An 18493-nucleotide genomic window follows, 5' to 3' on the forward strand; every position below is an offset into this window, starting at 1 on the left:
AAGATAGCAGAGGGAGGGACACTCCCAAACTCATTCTATGAGGCCACCATCACCCTGATACCAAAACCAGACAAAGATGTCACAAGAAAAGAAAATTACAGGCCAATATCACTGATGAATATAGATGCAAAAGTCCTCAGCAAAATACTAGCAAACAGAAACCAGCAGCACATTAAAAGGATCATAAACCATGATCAAGTGGGGCTTATCCCAGGAATGCAAGGATTCTTCAATATAGGCAAATCAATCAATGTGATACACCATATTAACAAATTGAAGGAGAAAATCTATATGATCATCTCAATAGATGCCGAAAAAGCTTTTGACCAAATTCAATACACACTTATGACAAAAACCCTCCAGAAAATTCAACACTGATTTATTATAAAAACTCTCCAGAAAGTGGACATAGGAGGAACCTACCTCAACATAATAAAGGCCATATATGACAAACCCACAGCCAACATCATTCTCAATGGTGAAAAATTGAAACCATTTCCTCTAAGATCAGGAACAAGACAAGGGTGCCCACTCTCACTACTGTTATTCATAATGGTTTTGGAAGTTTTAGACATGACAGTCAGAGAAGAAAAAGAAATAAAAGGAATCCAAATCAGAAAAGAAGTAAATCTGTCACTGTTTGCAGATGACATAATACTATACATAGAGAATCCCAAAGATGCTACCAGAAAACTGCTAGAGCTAATCAATGAATTTGGTAAAGTTGCAGGATACAAAATTAATGCACAGATATCTCTTGCATTCCTATACACTAATGATGAAAAATCTGAAAGAGAAATTAAGGAAACATTCGCATTTACCATTGCAACAAAAAGAATAAAATACCTAGGAATAAACCTACCTAAGGAGACAAAAGACCCGTATGCAGAAAACTATAAGGCATTGATGAAAGAAATTAAAGATGATACACACAGATGGAGAGATATACCATGTTCTTGTATTGGAAGAATCAACACTGTGAAAAGGACTATACTACCCAAAGCAATCTACAGATTCAAAGCAATCTCTATGAAAGTACCAATGGCATTTTTCACAGAACTAGAAGAAAACATTTTACAATTTGTATGGAAGCACAAAAGACCCCGCATAGCCAAAGCAATCTTGAGAAAGAAAAAGGGAGCTGGAGGAATCAGGCTCCCTGACTTCAGACTATTCTGCAAAGCTACAGTAATCAAGACAGTATGATACTGGCAAAAAACCAGAAATATAGATCAATGGAACAGGATAGAAAGCCCAGAGATAAACCCACATATCTTTGGTCACCTAATCTTTGAGAAAGGAGGCAAGAATATACAGTGTAGAAAAGACAGTCTCTTCAATAAGTGGTGCTGGGGAAACTGGACAGCTCCATGTAAAAGAATGAAATTAGAACACTCCCTAACACCATACACAAAAATAAACTCAAAATGGATTAAAGACCTAAATGTAAGGCCCAATACTATAAAACGCTTAGAAGAAAACATAGGCAGAACACTCTATGACATAAATCACAGCAAGATCCTTTTTGGCCCCCCTCCTAGAGAAATGGAAATAAAACCAAAAATAAACAAATGGGACCTAATGAAACTTCAAAGCTTTTGCACAGCAAAGGAAACCATAAAGAAGACGAAAAGGCAACCCTCAGAATGGGAGAAAATATTTGCAAATGAAGCGACTGATAAAGGATTAATCTCCAAAATATACAAGCAGCTCATGCAACTCAATATCAAAAAAAAAAAAAAAAAAAAAATAATCCAAAAATGGTTGGATGACGTAAACAGACATTTCTCCAAAGAAGATATACAGATTGCCAACAAACACATGAAAGGATGCTCAACATCACTAATCATTAGAGAAAGGCAAATCAAAACCACGATGAGGTATCTCCTCACCCCAGTCAGAATGGCCATCATAAAAAAATCTACAGACAATAAATGGTGGAGAAGGTGTGGAGAAAAGGGAACCCTCTTGCACTGTTGGTGGGAATGTAAATTGATACAGCCACTATGGAGAGCAGTATGGAGGTTCCTTAAGAAACTAAAAATAGAACTGCCATATGACCCAGCAATCCTACTACTGTACATATACCATGAGAAAACCATAATTCAAAAAGAGACATGTACCACAGTGTTCATTGCAGCACTATTTACAAACTTAGAGAATGGACTTGAAGACATGGGGAGGGAGAAGCGTAAGCTGGACAAAATGAGAGAGTAGCTTTGACATATATACACTACCAAATGTAAAATAGATAGCTAGTGGTAAGCAGCTGCATAGCACAGGGAGATCAGCTTGGTGCTTTGTGACCAACTAGAGGTGTGGGATAGGGAGGGTGGGAGGGAGACCCAAAAGGGAGGGTATGTCAGGATATATGTATACACATAGCTGATTCACTCTGTTATACAGCAGAAACTAACACAGCATTGTAAAGCAATTATACTCCAATAAATATGTTAAAAAATAAATCCAATCTAGTATTGTTAATACGCACCATGTGGTACATTAAATCTCCAGAATTTATTCATCTTGTATAATGGAAACTTTGTACCCCTTTGACCAACATCTCTCTATTCCCCCCAACTCCCTACATCTGGCAACTTCCATTCTACTCTCTGCTTTTATGAGTTTGACTATTTTAGATTCCACATATAAGAGAGATCATGCAGTAATTGTCTTTCTGTGTCTGGCTTATTTCAGTTAGCATAATGTCCTTTGGCCTTATCCATGTTGTCACAAAGGGAAGAATTTTCTTCTTTTTAAAGGTTGAAGAATGCTTCATTAATACACACACACACTCACACACACGTATATCAATCACATTTTCTTTATCTATCATAGTTTTGCTACATGAATAATGCTGCTGTAAGCATGAGAGTGCAGGTATCTCCGAGATTCTGATTTCAGTTTTTTTGAATATATACCCAGAGGTGGGATTGCTGGATTATTTAGTAGTTCAATTTTTTACGTTTTTGAGGAAACTCCATACTGTTTTTCATAGAAGCTGTGCTATTTTACGTTCCCATTAACAGTGTACAAGTGTTCCGTTTTCTCCACGTTATCAACAACACTAGTTATATTTTGTGGTTTTCATAACAGTCATCCTTACAGATGTGAGGTGATTCTCATTTTAGTTTTGATTTGCATATCCAGCATATCTTGATCCTTGTTTTTGCTCTGCATTCAAAACATATATCACAATCTTAGAAGAAACTTTGTTCTTATTCAAATAAATTCACTTCTACATGTTTACATTCTGCCTTTTCTGCCAAATTTATTTAAAATATATAATTAAGCATAATTTGAAAAGTGAAATAAAATATGTAGAATGTGATTCTTTTTCTAGTGGGTATAGAAATATTTGGTTATAATTAATTAAAGAGTTATGTTTATGTAATTTAGTGATTTGGCAGCAACATTTAAAATATACTAATTTTAAAACTGATGAAATTCATTACCAGTTAATTACCAATTACCTGCTCAGACATATACGGAGAATTAAAGATTTGAAAAGTGGCCTTAGGAAGGTGCAGATTAGAAATTTCTCATAATTCAATAATCTCTTGCTTCTTAGGCTGGATAGCCTTACATAATGATCACTCATCCAGATAAAGTTATGATACTATGACAGGGAAGAACACATATTTAGAGTGTTGTATTTGTATTTTACCCACCTTGATGATAATAAAAATGTTAACACTAATATGTAAAAAATATCAAGTGACCTCAATGACCACTGATGGTCTTCATAATACTGGAGTAGTGGCATCTTCAGTGAGAAAATCAATTGGTCAGTTATTTCCCTTAACCAACCATTACAATATTAGTGTTTTCCAGGACTCAGTCATAGTGGGGTTTTTTCCCCCCTTTTTTTATCTTCCATGCTTTACTGGGATCTGCTTTCCTTTACTATAAATACAATCTCCACCTGACACTATTAAATTTAGAGTTCATCTCCAGAGTTAACTTTTCCTGTGAACTTCAGACTTCTGAATCAAACTCTCTATTGAATATCTTCATAATAATGTTCCACAAGCACTGTCATTAACAGTGTGTCTAAAACTCAGCATCTTTTTATTTATTTGTTTTTTCAAATTGCTTTCTATTGCCATTGCCTCTGCCACAGTCTACACACTTCTCATTATCCATTATCCAAAATTTCTCTCTGGGATCCTTGCAATTGTCTCTTAACTGGTTGCCCTGCTTCTTGCTCTCTAATCAGTTTAATATCTACACTTAGTTATGTTTCTGACACACAAATAAAATTGTGTCATTTCTGTGCTGTAATTGCTTAAGTGGCCCCTTATCTCAACTTGACAAATTAGAAATTCATGACATATTGTGGAGGACTATCTCAACTTGGCACTCTGCACGCCCACTTTAGCAAAATAGTTGCTCTACTCTAAACTTGCCAGCTTTCTCATTCCACTTTGCTTTTGTGCATACCTTTCTCCATGCCTGAAAAGTTCTCCAGTGCTTTTCTGACGGGGATTCAATAAATACTTTTTTACATCTCAGTTGAAACTCATTGGTGAATCATCTCTGACTCCTCATGATAAACTTATGCTCCTTTCCACACACCAAGGGTGCCATTTATTGCACTAGAGCAACTACTAACTTAAGTTTTGATTTCTCAATTTTCCTTTCTCTAGATTTAAGCTGTCTTGAAGTAAAAGATCATGTTTTCTTATTTTATATTTGCACCAGTAAGCATAGTGCTTAGCCTGTGGCAGAATCTAGTGCAGTGATATCCAGTCTCTTTGGGGGCCACAGTGGAGGTGGATATGTTCACATCGATGGTGGGCTCTGATTCACCCATACAGGTTCAATTTGAGAAAGTGCCCATTTATCTGCTTTGCATATTGATCTATATAGCACAATATTTTGGAGAAGAAAGTATTAAAATTTTAAAAATAATAGAAAAGGAACAAGATTTGGAGTGAAACAAATTGTGCTATAAATCCTTCTCTAGCATGGTGTAATTAGTTATCCTTGGGCAATTGACTGAATATTGAGTTTTAAAGTAAAACTCACCATCTATATACTGCATAATTATTGTGAAAAGTAAAATGAAGATAATGTTTTTTTATCTTAGAATGATTCTGTTTATTTTTCTTTTGAAGATAATGTTTTTATTGTAAACTCATAGTTGTGTAGCTTATTCATTCTTATATTAAATGACACTTTAAAACAGAACCAACCTTGCAAGTTGGATGAATAAATTTACACATAGGATATCTGCCCTAAGAGTCATATCATAGGGTTTCTCAGTATTTTTTTAAATGGAGAGGTCTAAGAAAAAAATTATTCTCTCTTTGAACATTTGGGTAAGCAAATTTGAACAGTATACTTATTATATAATTTTCAGTGCCATTTAAAATGTACTAGTGTACAAAATTCTGTGAATCTCTAATATGGGCCATTGCATGAAGTATTTTCCAAAGAGATGTCACTATAGAATTTTTCCCTCTTATTTTTTATGGAACATCTTTTCACATTTCACAGAACATTATTTTTCTGTGACTCAGTCATTAAGACTGAGTTTGGAAAGTCATATTTAACCCCATAATTTATCTTTTAGTGAGGTATAAAATACAACATTCCACTATGAGTAGTACAGAAACAGAAGGGAGTTTAGGTAATATTCCTGGTCATTTTCCTAGCACTGCACAGTAAAACTTCCTGTGATAATGAAAATGGTCTATAAACTATGCTGAAGTTTAACTTCCAATACTGAAGCCACTAGCATTATGCAGCTATTAAGAACTTGAAATGTGTATATTGCAATTGAAGACCTGAATTTTTATTTCATTCAGTTTTAATTTATTTAAATTTAAATAGGCATATGTGGCTGGTGACTTTTTATTAGACACCTTAGTTCTAAGCAATTATTCTGTTGTGGACAGTTACCACAAGTTACTTGTCATTAAGTGGTATGGATTAATTTTCCTTGCTTTAACCTGAAAGTTGAATCATGCCCCAGTTTTTCTTAGTAACTTTTTATAGTTCTATCATTCATCAATCTGATGAAAGTCATTTGGAATCCAGTTTAATTTTCTGCCACTTCCACTTCTTGGAACAAATAGTTCTTTAAGTTTATTATCCACTATGAATAAGGACTTCCTGATCTTTATTCTGAGATAACTTTGCCCAGTTTCAATGTTATACCTCTTATCCATATCAGGGTCAGGCAAATAAATCCATGGGTGATTTATCTATTATATTCATGTCTACATAGATTTTGATCCTATTTCTTCTATACCTTCACCTTTGTGAATTAAAAGATTACCATCATGTGAATGTATTTACATGAGTCTACATAATGTTCAAGAAGCACATTGTTTTATATTGATTCAGGACACTGACTTTGGTTTGTGTCTACCACTGTCATTTTTTAATGCATACAAATTTGTTAAATATTTTGATTGTATCTGCACAAGGTTAATAGCCTGGGGGTGGGAGAAGGATAGCAAACAGAAACAAATAGCAATAGCAATTGAATCTCCTATTATTACCTCTCTTTTCTGGGTTATAGATAATTACACATAATTTGAATTTTGTGCTTTTATAATCTTTTCTTTGAATTTCCTTACTCTAGGTTGTAGCTTCTACTTTTCTGCTTATTTGTACTTAACTGAGACTTTATTTCATCAGTGTCTTCACTTATCAAAAAAGTTTGATGTTATCCAGTAACCTCAAGGTTTCAAATCTTAAAGACTTTATGGGTTGAAAGGATTATGATATACACTGATCTCCATATGCAATCCCCAAGAAAAGCAATAGAAAAATATTAAATAGCTCTGCCAAAGATCAAATTTATTGGGATTTTTTCACTATCATTCAGTAATCCTTTAAAAGACTTTTGAAAGAATTTTTTGTTTATAAATTTATTTATTTTTATTTATTTATTTTTGGCTCTGTTGGGTCTTTGTTGCTGCACATGGGCTTTCTCTAGTTGCGGCGAACGGGGGCTACTCTTCGTTGCAGAGCGCGGGATTCTCATTGCTGTGGCTTCTCTTGTTGCAGAGCACAGGCTCTAGGCACGCGGTCTTCAGTAGTTGTGGCTTGCAGGCTCTAGAGCGCAGGCTCAGTAGTTGTGGTGCACAGGCTTAGTTGCTCCGTGGCATGTGGGGTCTTCCCGGACCAGGGCTCGAACCCGTGTCCCCTGCATTGGCAGGCGGATTCTTAGTCACTGAGCCACCAGGGAAGTCCCAAGAATTTTTGTAAATAATTTTAAAAGTCTAAGTGGGTTACATTGACCCCTTTCACTATGATTATTTCTTCTCTCTAATAACTATAATAAATTAACCCAACACAGTTTACTCAGAGTTTGCCAAGGACTATATATGTTGTTTTTTTTTGTCAGACCCCATAACTAATTCTAAAACACATCTGTGTCTGGTTCTCCTCTTTTTCTAGGCACCTTCCCAACCCCTTGAAATTAGGCACAACAAGTGAGTCATTATGTTCAAGATGTTTTGTAGTTCATGTTTTGCTTGCATCTTGCAGTTACCTCTAACCTTTGAATTACTAGTATATTTTGATACTGGGTCATATCTCTGATATTTAGAGTCTCACTTAACTCTCCTACCCTGTGTATCATCTCAGTTAAAAATAAAGAGTTAAACTCCATGCTCTAGGTATGTTCAGCTTTAGTGGCTCATGCCAAACAATTTTCAGAAACTGGTTTTATCATCTCACATCCTCACCAACAGTCCATGAGAGTTCCACTTGCTCCACATCCTCAACTACACTTGGCTTTGTCAAAAGAATTGATCATTATAATCAGGTTGCAGTGGTGTGGCATTTTGGTTATAATTTATATGTTTGTAAGTCTATCTGTGATTTGGATACACTCTTTTGAGAATTGCCTAAGTCCTTTTCCTTTAATTGTTCTTTAATTGTGTTATCTGTCTTTTTCCAATGAATTGTATAGATTTTTAAAATATATATATGGATGTATATCCATTGTGGGATGCAAGTATTGAAAGTATCTTCTTCTAGTTTGTGAAGTCCTTTTCTACTGTCTTAATGTTATCTTTTGATAATTTTAAATGAAGTCCAATCAAACAATGTTTTTACCTTATGGTTAGTATTTTCAGTGCCTTTTAAAGAAATCTTCAACTACTTCCAAGTCATAAAGATTTTCTCCTATAATATAAAGCTATAATACAGCTTTAGCTGTATCAAAGTTTTGTATATAACTTAGTTTCCATTATCATTCATTCCATATCATATCATATCATTCAATTTTAAGTATTATAGTAATTAATGGTTTAATATAGACATTAGAAGCCACATGGATATGGGAAGAGACGGGGTGTAAAAGCATAGAAGGGTTGCAGTTGGGGTATAGAAGAAACAGTCACTAAATGGCTTCCATTAGAATATCTTGGTATATTGGGAGAAACTGAAGCTTGAAAGAAATAAAAAAGGCTTCACCTTCAGCTGTTCAATTAGGACTTTAAAGAGAAGCTCATAGAGAGGTACATGAATACCGCTATGAAGGTAAAGTGAAGCTTGTGTGAAAGTCTGAAAAAAGTAATGGTTTCTGCCACATTTTCTCTTTGCCCTCAATAAGCACTATAGCTGGTAAGAGTTCTTTGACTGGTAAAGAGACCCCAAACCAAACTTTCATTTTTATGAAGTCTGAGCCATTAACAGTTCTTTTGGGGCCATTAGCACTCCTATTTGTGTTGGTTGTTGCAGTTTTACATTGAATTTACCACATGACATCAGAGTACTAGGAGACTCCTCAGAAAATGTGTTCCAGACACTTTCCTCCCTGCCTTCATTGTGTAGTGGCAACCCAATTTCCTCTTGGTATTCTCCATTCAGTATATAGAGAGACTCAACTGGGAGGCTTTAGCCACCAGCACTCCCAACAAGTGAGGGCATAAGTGCTCCAGTTCAGAAGGAGTGATCTGGGTACCACCATCTATTATTGTCCAACACTTACACTGCCCTCATCCTCTTATTTTATATCATAAGTTCTTTGAGAAGCTCTGCTATGATTTTGGTTGGTCTTTCTTCTTGGGGGATATTAGTGAGAAGCACTACAACTCCTGCTGCAGCCAGTCTCAGGAGTGAAATTGATGCACATTGTCTTCATTCTCTACTGTTCATTTGAGATTCCTCCTTTTTGGATAGCACTTCTGCCAGTATAGTGTACCTACCAAGACACTTATTCTTTACAAGTCTTAACATCTTCTCAAGAAATAGCTGTTGCACTTGTCCATTTACTTTCAAAATGGGCAAACACATATCAAAGCACATGCAAATGGATGACCTGAGTAGTATCAAACATAACCCTTCCCATCCCTACATCTAAGAACAACCCTACCTCCTCATGATGATTAAGGTCAATTATATTTTTCAAGCTGATAATTCCTTTCCTTGTCTGCTTGTTTCTTGACATAAGGAACCTTAGGTAACCGGGTGATAACCATAACTTAAAATTTAGTGATACTCTTCCTATTCCCCTTAGGGAAATATTTGTTTCTGGGAACCAGGACATCTAAACCCATATTGCCATGGGAACAGGCAAGGCTACTATGACTTCTGTCTTTGGTAACCAAACCCATGTTTTATCCCATCTATTGAACACAGAGAAACAAATGGTCATTGATTTAGCATAAAAGTGAATATTGAAAAAGGTCTCCCCATCTTTGTCAGCCTTCATATCCAAGCTGCTGTGTCTCAGTTATACCTTCAAAAGGCATTTCTATCATTCAAGTGAACAACTTCTAGGCAGTGAGATGGATAATAGGACCAATGGAACCTCTGTATACAGGTTAAATTTCATACCTTCTTTTCTATAAAGAGGAGTTATGCTATGTGGGATCATGGATAAGTGGATCACAACATATGATTCTGTCTGAGGCCATGCAAGATGTAAAGCATACCCTACTAAATGCGTGTATTGATTCCTCTCTGGATGAATCCCAGCCCTTTCCAGTATGGAAGGGATACAATGTAATTAACTTGCCATCAAGTAACAGGTTGTTTCTTCAAGGGATGTTATTATATCAGGAACTCAGAATTTATCTCTATTGCTGACTTTGTCAGCAGCAGAGGTTGGAAGTCCATACAGTTGGATCCATACATAGTCTTTATTGCTGTCTCCATGGCTGATGCATTTGTAAGCCCATTGTGCCAGCTCTGGGGTGGACTATGACTGGCTGTCTGCTATTAACTGAACTAGTTTAATGCATCTTCTAAAGTTGTTGTTCTTTGGTGGATGTTTTCACATAATGTGAAACTCTTCATACTTCATGCCCTCTTTTCATAGATCCATCCATATGCATCTTCCTAAGATTTCCTTGTTCCCTGTCTTCCAACATTTGTCCTTCCACCTTCAATTCAATCAGTCAAGCCATTTGACATTGTCCATGAGTCCCTAATTATTCTTCCCTTCCAACACAAAGTTGTGATCAGTTGCCTTATGAAAGGCTCTTCCGTTGGTGGGAGTGCTGTGGGTGGTGGGCTTCATTCACTTCTATCTTTTGGAGCTACTCCAAATAGGGTTGTAGTACTGCAGCAGTCCACTTTCATCTATCATGCATATTCATCTCTAATGCACACTTGGCCTCAACTGATTGGTCCTAAATTATTGCCTTTCCCTCCCATGAGATTACAGGTATTAGCTGAGAGAGAGGCTCCAGTGCAACAGTGTTGGCTGTTGTGGGACTCTCGATCGCTTTCTTTTGCAGTTTTCTTGCATCCTCTATTTCTCCTTTTGCCCAATCTATCTTACAATGCTGCTAAGCCTATTCATCCTTATGACTTGGTAGGTCTGAGAGAATTCAAATAATTATGGGAAGTTTCTCTGAATTATCTCTTAATGCCATGGTCATTCTTAATCTATATAAGGGCCTGTTAGCATGCAAGACCTGTTTTAAAATCATGTATGATTATTCACTGAAGATAGTATGAGCTTCATCCAGTAACGTAGGGGCCTCTGTTCCAGTTACTTTATTTGTGCTGGCTATAAGCACCACATGGCATCTATTCCCACCATCAGTACCTTTAACACCATAGAGTTTGCAGGGTTTTATGGGCCAAGCAGCAAAGCCACCTGCACCATAGACTGAATTTCCTGTAGACCGCTTTTGTGCCCTGTATCCCATTAAAAACTGGCAGCCTTTATGACACCAGGTAAATTGGTTGACATGGTATTCCCAAGTAAGGAATATGCTGCATCTAGAACCTACAGAAACTTCCTTCTAAGTGATAGAATGCATGAATGTCAATAATTTATTTTTTTACTTTGGAGGGATTTATCAGTATGCCCTAGACAACTGAACACCTAAAAACTTTACTGATGTAATGGGCCCTAGAATTAATGTAATTTCTTCTGCCACCCTCTGAAGTGCATGTGTCTTTCTTACCAAGGCCATCAGTATACTTACTACTCCTTGCTTATCTGGTCTGATTAACATAATGCCCTCAAAAGAGTGAATCAATGTGATCCTATAGTGTGACCCCCATGTTCAATAATCCTTAAACTATTGGGCATTAATTTTTTTCAACTGTATATTAGTAAGTGGCTGTAGGTCCCTTTGGGGGAATGAATGGGGAAATCATTATTCTATTGATTTGCCATTGATTTGCAGAGCCCTTTCTCATGGAGACTCAGTCTTTCCTGTGGTCATGAATTTCAAGGTTGAAACTGGCTTAAGTCAAAAATTCAGTCAAAAGAGACTGATTCTTAAAAAAGACAGCTGCCTTCAACATCCTTGTTATCTATCCTTAATTTAAAAAAAAATTTTTAGATTGAACGATTTCTTTATCAGCAGCCTATTAGTTTGTGCCTAGGGACATAGTGATATATTAACCAACTCCTTAGCTCTCAAGGGGTCATCTCCCTTTGGCTGCCACTTTGACTTTCATACTCATTTAAGTGCTGCTATCTGGCCTCTTTACTTAGGGTTCCTATCATCCACATTGCTATCAGGGATTACTGTTCTGAAACAGCATCTCCTATTATGTCCTACACCAGTGGTCCCCAACAGTTTTGGCACTAGGGACTGGTTTTGTGGAAGACAATTTTTCCATGGACTGGGGGGAGGGATGATTTCACGATGATTCAAGCACATTATATTTATTGTGCACTTTATTTCTATTATTATTACATTGTAATATATAATGAAATAATTATACAACTCACCATAATGCTGACAGGAGGCAGAGCTCAGGTGGTAATGCGAGCTATGGGGAGCGGCTGTAAATACAGATGAAGCGTTGATTGCTTGCCCACCAGTAATCTCCTGTTGTGCAGCCTGGTTCCTAATAGGCCACAGACCCGTAGCGGTCCATGGCCCAGGGGTTGAGGATCCCTGTTCTACACCAATGAGTCACACCGAGCTTCTCAATGATAGTTAGTGACCCTTTCCCTAGAATATTCTTTATTGTTTTGGTTAAAAGAGAAAGTGTCTTTTGAGCCCTCTGTAAAACTTAGACAGTTGGTGAGTTTTTTGACCTTAGGTAGCATATCTACTCAAACATATCCATTTCTCTGAGAATTTTAATCTCTTCTTACACTGCCTTTTATGGAAATTCTGCCATTTCTATTTATTTACTGTTAGCCATCACTTTCTCCAACTTCCAAGAGCCATCCTAATAGGGTGTTATTACCATATTCTGGAGGTCTTGCTAAGATGATAAACCTTGTATCATGGGATAGGCTCATATCTATAACTCGCCATTATTCAACTTTAAGTTCTTCCCATGTTTGTTCAGACCATGTACACTCCCTAGTATCCTGTCAGTATATGATGGCTACGTCTTGAATCTTCTTTCAGCTATATTCTCTTTACTCTCTTAGTACTTCCCTGATCATGATCTGTTATAGCTTAACTGTACCTATAAGCCTGGTGGTCCATAGGAATAGTGAGGGTAGATCCTGAGGAAGGGGCATGCTTTCTTGCAAGGCAGAGGTCTCTACATCATCTTTAAGAAAGGGAGTTCACTCACCTTTAATAGGGACTAGTGGGCCATTTCTGAGCACTACAGGACTCAGAAGAATCTGGATATTCAGGATTTTTGAAAGCATCGGTCTAGATATCTCTGCCTCATTTCTTAATGTCCCTCTCTCTCCCTGTACCCCGAACTTGGTGCCTATAACATGCTAACTGAGGTTGAGAATTCACATTCTTTTGTAACTACTATTATAAGTAAATTTATAGATAATTCCTGGGTCAAATCCTTATCTTTTCATGTCCTCTGCCTGCTAAAGATGAGAGTCTACTTACATACTGAAAGCTTAGCTTTCAAACTAAGACTTTAATTGGCAAGTAATAACCTTCAACCTTTCATCTACTTTCTTCAATGAATTAGAAGCATCTATAGAAAGCCCTTCAATTCCATAGGTACTATAATTTTTACTTACCCAAACTTCTTAAATGCCAGTTTATTGCCCCCACCATAAACAGCACTCCTAGAAGAAAACATAGGCAGAACACTCTTTAACATGAATCATAACAATATATTTCTTTTTTTTGGATCTGTCTCTCAAGGCAAAGGAAACTAAAGCAAAAATAAACAAATAGGACCTAATTAAACTTAAAAGATTTTACACAATAAAGGAAACATTGACAAAATGAAAAGACAACCTACTGAATGGGAGAAAATATTTGCAAATGATATAACTCTTAAGGGGTTAATATCCAAAATATACAAAAAAATTCATGCAACTCAATATCAAAAAAATAAATAACTCTATTAAAAAATGGGCAGAAGATCTTAACATTTTTCCAAAGAAGATATACAGATGACCAAGGGGTGCATGGACAGATACTCAAAATAGCTTATCATCAGAAAAATACATATCAAAACCACAATGAGATATCACCTCACAAATGTTAGAATAGCTATTGTCAAAAAGACCACAAATAACAAATGTTGACGAGGATGTAGAGAAAAGGGAACCCTGGTACACTATTGGTGGAAATGTAAATTGGTGCAGCCACTATGGAAAACACTATGGAGGTTCCTCAAAAAACTAAAAATAGAACTACCATATGACCCAGCAATTTCACTCCTGGGTATCTATCCAAAGAAAACAAAAACACTAATTCGAAGAGTTATGTTTACCCCAGTGTTCATTGCAGCATTATTTACAATAGTCAAGAATATGGAAGCAACCTAGGTGACCATCAATAGATGAATAGCTAAAGAATATGTGAGATGTATATATACATATATGCAATGGAATATTACTCAGCCATAAATAAATAAGAATAAAATTTTGTTGTTTGCAACAACATGGATGGACCTGGAGGGTATTATGCTTAGTGAAATGAGTCAGGCAGAGAAAGACAAATACTCTATGTTATCACTTATACGTGGATTCTAAAAAAATAAAACAAACAAATGAATATAACAAATCAGAAATAAACTCACAGATATAGAGACAAACTAGTGGTTATCAGTGGGGAGAGGGAAGTGGGGCGGAGCAAGATAGGGGCAAGGGATTAAGAGGTAGAAACTATGATATATTAAATAAATAAGGTACAAGGATATATTGAACAGGACAGGGAATATAGCCAATATTTTACAAGAACTTTAAATGGAGTATAATGTATAAAAATATTGAATGATATTATACATCCGAAACTAATATAATATCATAAATCAACTAAACTTCAATTTTAAATTTTTAAATAAAATAAAGTTCTGGCCAAGAATGAGAGAAGTAAGAATGAGGGAAATCAGAACTGTGTAAGCACATTGTTTAGTTTCTGTCTCAGGGTTTCTCTGATGACATGGATATCTGAATATTCATGTGCCTCTCACTTTGGAAAAATAAAGTTCCAGGGGCAACCCTCAAAGAGATGCAGCCAATGGGTAAATACTTCTTACAACTGGTCCTCAGGTGAATAATTTTGAGAGGGATTCTATGTGCTCTTTTGGAAGGTTTCAGATAAAACTAAGTCACATAATGGCAACCTTGATAAAGCACTCTAATATTAGCTTTCTCTCCTTATCTCAGTCTGTCTATTCTTACTTCGGCTCCTTGGGATTGCCTCCCAAATAAACTACCTGTACAGAAGTAATTGTCTCAGGCTAGGCTAACTACTTAAAGTAGCCTGGAGTGGTAAAAAAAAAAGGGCTAAATATGTAGTGAGTTATACTTCCACCAATGGAAAGAAAAGCACGTATGATTTTTTCTTTCACTCTTGCCTAAGTAAAATTATGGAAGTCATGATTTTGCTTTGGGTCATCTTGGAAGGAACTTCCCAAGAAGGACACTTTGGGCAAAAGTTGTGTGAGATGGCAAGCATTGAGGTAAAAGGTGTTATTATTGGTTATTACAGGTTACCATTACAAATAACTATCTAGGTTAAGATTCTTTTTCAATGAGAACAAAATATGTCCCTTCTCAGTGTAAAGGATCCAATAATTTCAACATGCCATCAGGTGGCTGAAAGATTGCCTACTCTTGATGCCATGTGGAGAGGTCAGCATTGATGTTTACTTAAAACAGAGTATAATGAAGAGAATTCTATGTTGAATTATGTAATGAAGGGAACTCTATTAAGCTTGTTTATAACCTCCATTTTTGCCACCATGAAATTTATACTTGAGTCTATTAAGCAAGAAGCAGGGTACCTGGTAAAAGAGATAGTCTGTCATGTATAGAGGAAAGCCTCCTCTGCAGTGGTGCCTTTTGGTGAATATTCTTATGGGAAACAAATATTTTCACAGAATGTGCCCATTTTGAGCAGTATACCATATGCTTCTGTTCTAGGCTTTCTGTTCTCAATGTTCCAAACATATTATCTCCATTTTCCTGACTAATTTTTTTAACGTGTTAAACACTATCATAAATCAGTATTTCTGTATTTTTATTTAACTATCTTGACACCAAAATTGAACAATCAGAAATATTACCTCATATTTGGCCAACTTGTAGGATCTCTCTTCACCACTGTTTTTCTTGGTCATGTAGAATGTATATGGTGGCAGCATATTATGTGTAATCATCTGTAAATCAGGCCTGATATTTTTCATGCCATAGACTTTTCATTAGGAGCTCTTCATGGAGCCATCAGTGTAAGATTAAGGCAAGGTGACAATACCATAGAGTCTAAGCCAAATGTAATTAGCTATGTCTTCTGGAGCTACTCAAGTTTAATCTCACTTTCACCATGTTCTCATAATAATGGATTATTTCTATACACACCCAGTTTTATATACTGGTGGAATAGAAAGCTCTCAGTTCATGATAGCTCATTTTTCAAATAAGAAACAAAAAAATCAATTTACAATAAAATGATATTTCAATATGTAAATACTCAGGCACAAACGTACTGGAAGACATAACAAAAGTAGAAACACTGTGTGTGTCTGCTATAAATCTAAACTAATACAGTTGAATCGTGGTGATGATTCAAAAGTTATGAGCAAAATTGCTATTGCTGAGGAAATTTTCTGAAATAGTAAACAACTCTTGGTACATTCAGAACAAAATAATGTATAGGCCTCTCATGATTTATTTCTGTGATTTAAAAAAACTGTAATTAGGTTTTGTATCTGGTTTTTAACCTACAGTTGAATCTTGAAGGCCAAAAAGGAGTTCAAATGATAGACAGTATTAGAGTTGGGAGAAGTATAAGAAAGGACGAAAACCAGGTATCAAGAAACAAGTTTGCCTGAGAAACTAATACTTTCAGGGCAATGTACTTTAGCCTGTTGTTTACCAACCTAATTCTTTTGATGAAAAATCTCTGTTACTTGGCCATGTGTTAATAAAACATCATACTATCTGGTTTGTGATGATTAAATTTTTCTTGCCAGGAATTAGTTTAAGATAGGAAATGGGATGATTATTACCAATGGTAAAGTATTTGAAATTTTCTCAAGCTGGGAGTTTCCACTGGTGTAAAAAGTAGTCAAGAAGAAATATCCTTTCTTCATTTATTGGATGCTGTTGGCTCTATATGGAATTGCAGTAGCCATCATGGGATCATGAAGAACATGTCAAAACAAAAATATGGAAGAAACATGGACCCTTAATCCTGACAGTGAGTATAAATTAACCAACAATGTAATATTCCTGATGTCTGAACTTCTTGTTTCTTGAGATAATATATCCACTTATTGTTTAAGCCATTTTAATTAGAATTTCTGTATCTTGCAACTGATACCATTCTAATTGATATAGCAAGTGTTGAACAGTTGTTTTAGCATTATACTTATCTTCAGTGTCTGAACCTAAAATGCTATTTTATTGATAGGTATATGAAAAAGGCATTTTATTTCTTTTGTTACCAAAAGCACTCAATAACTCATAGGGAAAAGAAGAGGGTGCCCTATTCTATTTAATGTCTCTAAGATTAAACACTTTTCTGGCATAAAGGTGATTGAAAAGTCATCTCTACATTATTTACAACGCATATGTAATGCTATTTTAAGAGTATTATTAATGAAGATGACATAGTAGGATTTTATCTCAGGATTTGCATAGCATTAGATTACATTCCTGGTGATAGTTAAGGCTGATTTTCCAGCTTTTCAAGAGATTTTCTTTAAAAAATTAAAAAAATAAAAGTCTACATTTCTAGCTGAATTTTATTTTGTGGTGAATAACAAATCTTAGAGTGGGCTGCTTTGAAAATTATCTTGGGTGAAATTATATTAATTTTTTGGTTGGTGAGCTAACCTACAGAAACCTTGGAGAAAGCATGATTATAAAGAATAAAGGAGTAAGAGCTTTATAAGACTATACTTGGAATTGTCCTTGCTCTTGCTTTCTGGAGGATGATCAGTAAATGTTTTTATCAAAATAATTAGATGAATATTTACTCTAAATACTGAAAATTATCACTGGGTCTACTGTTTACATGAAATGATAAGCAAAGCAGGAAAAAACTCAAGAAAGAACTCAAGATTTCCCTCAAAGAAGCTTTTCACAAAATTTTGAAGTACAGAACTATTCTGAGTCTAATGACAGAGAATGCCCATGGCATAAGGAAAAAATTTTCTGTATTGTATGATTCAGTTCTATGTTTATTCAGAAGTGTTAAAGCAATAAAGATAAAAACATGTTTTCATACTATAATTACTAATGACATGTGTTAAGTGCCAACCCCCTGTCAAATTTGGCATTGTCCCTTATGCTGGATGAATGCAGCATATTTCTTGGATGCATTTCATGTACTTCGTATTGGATATAATATTAATATTCCCCAAAGCACTTGGAATGAGGTAATTTGTATGATGACTAGGAGAAAACATAAGTATCTATCAGACACAGATTTTCCGAAGGACTTTTATTTCTGGAGTAAGTGTGAATTAGGCATAAAGTTTTAAATGTATGCTTCTTAAAAACTTAGAGAATCATCTATGAGAGAAACTATTTCAACACCAAATTTGGCCATTTCCTCTAAGGAAATTGGGGTCTAAACCTGAACAGTGCAAGATCTTAATGGACCTTCTAAAAAAATTATTTTTAAAGCTCACTAAGCCATCTTGTGTTGGAAATGAGGGAGAC

The sequence above is a fragment of the Physeter macrocephalus genome, chromosome 11 (genome assembly GCF_002837175.3).
Source record: "Physeter macrocephalus isolate SW-GA chromosome 11, ASM283717v5, whole genome shotgun sequence".
NCBI classification, from domain to species: Eukaryota; Metazoa; Chordata; class Mammalia; order Artiodactyla; family Physeteridae; genus Physeter; species Physeter macrocephalus.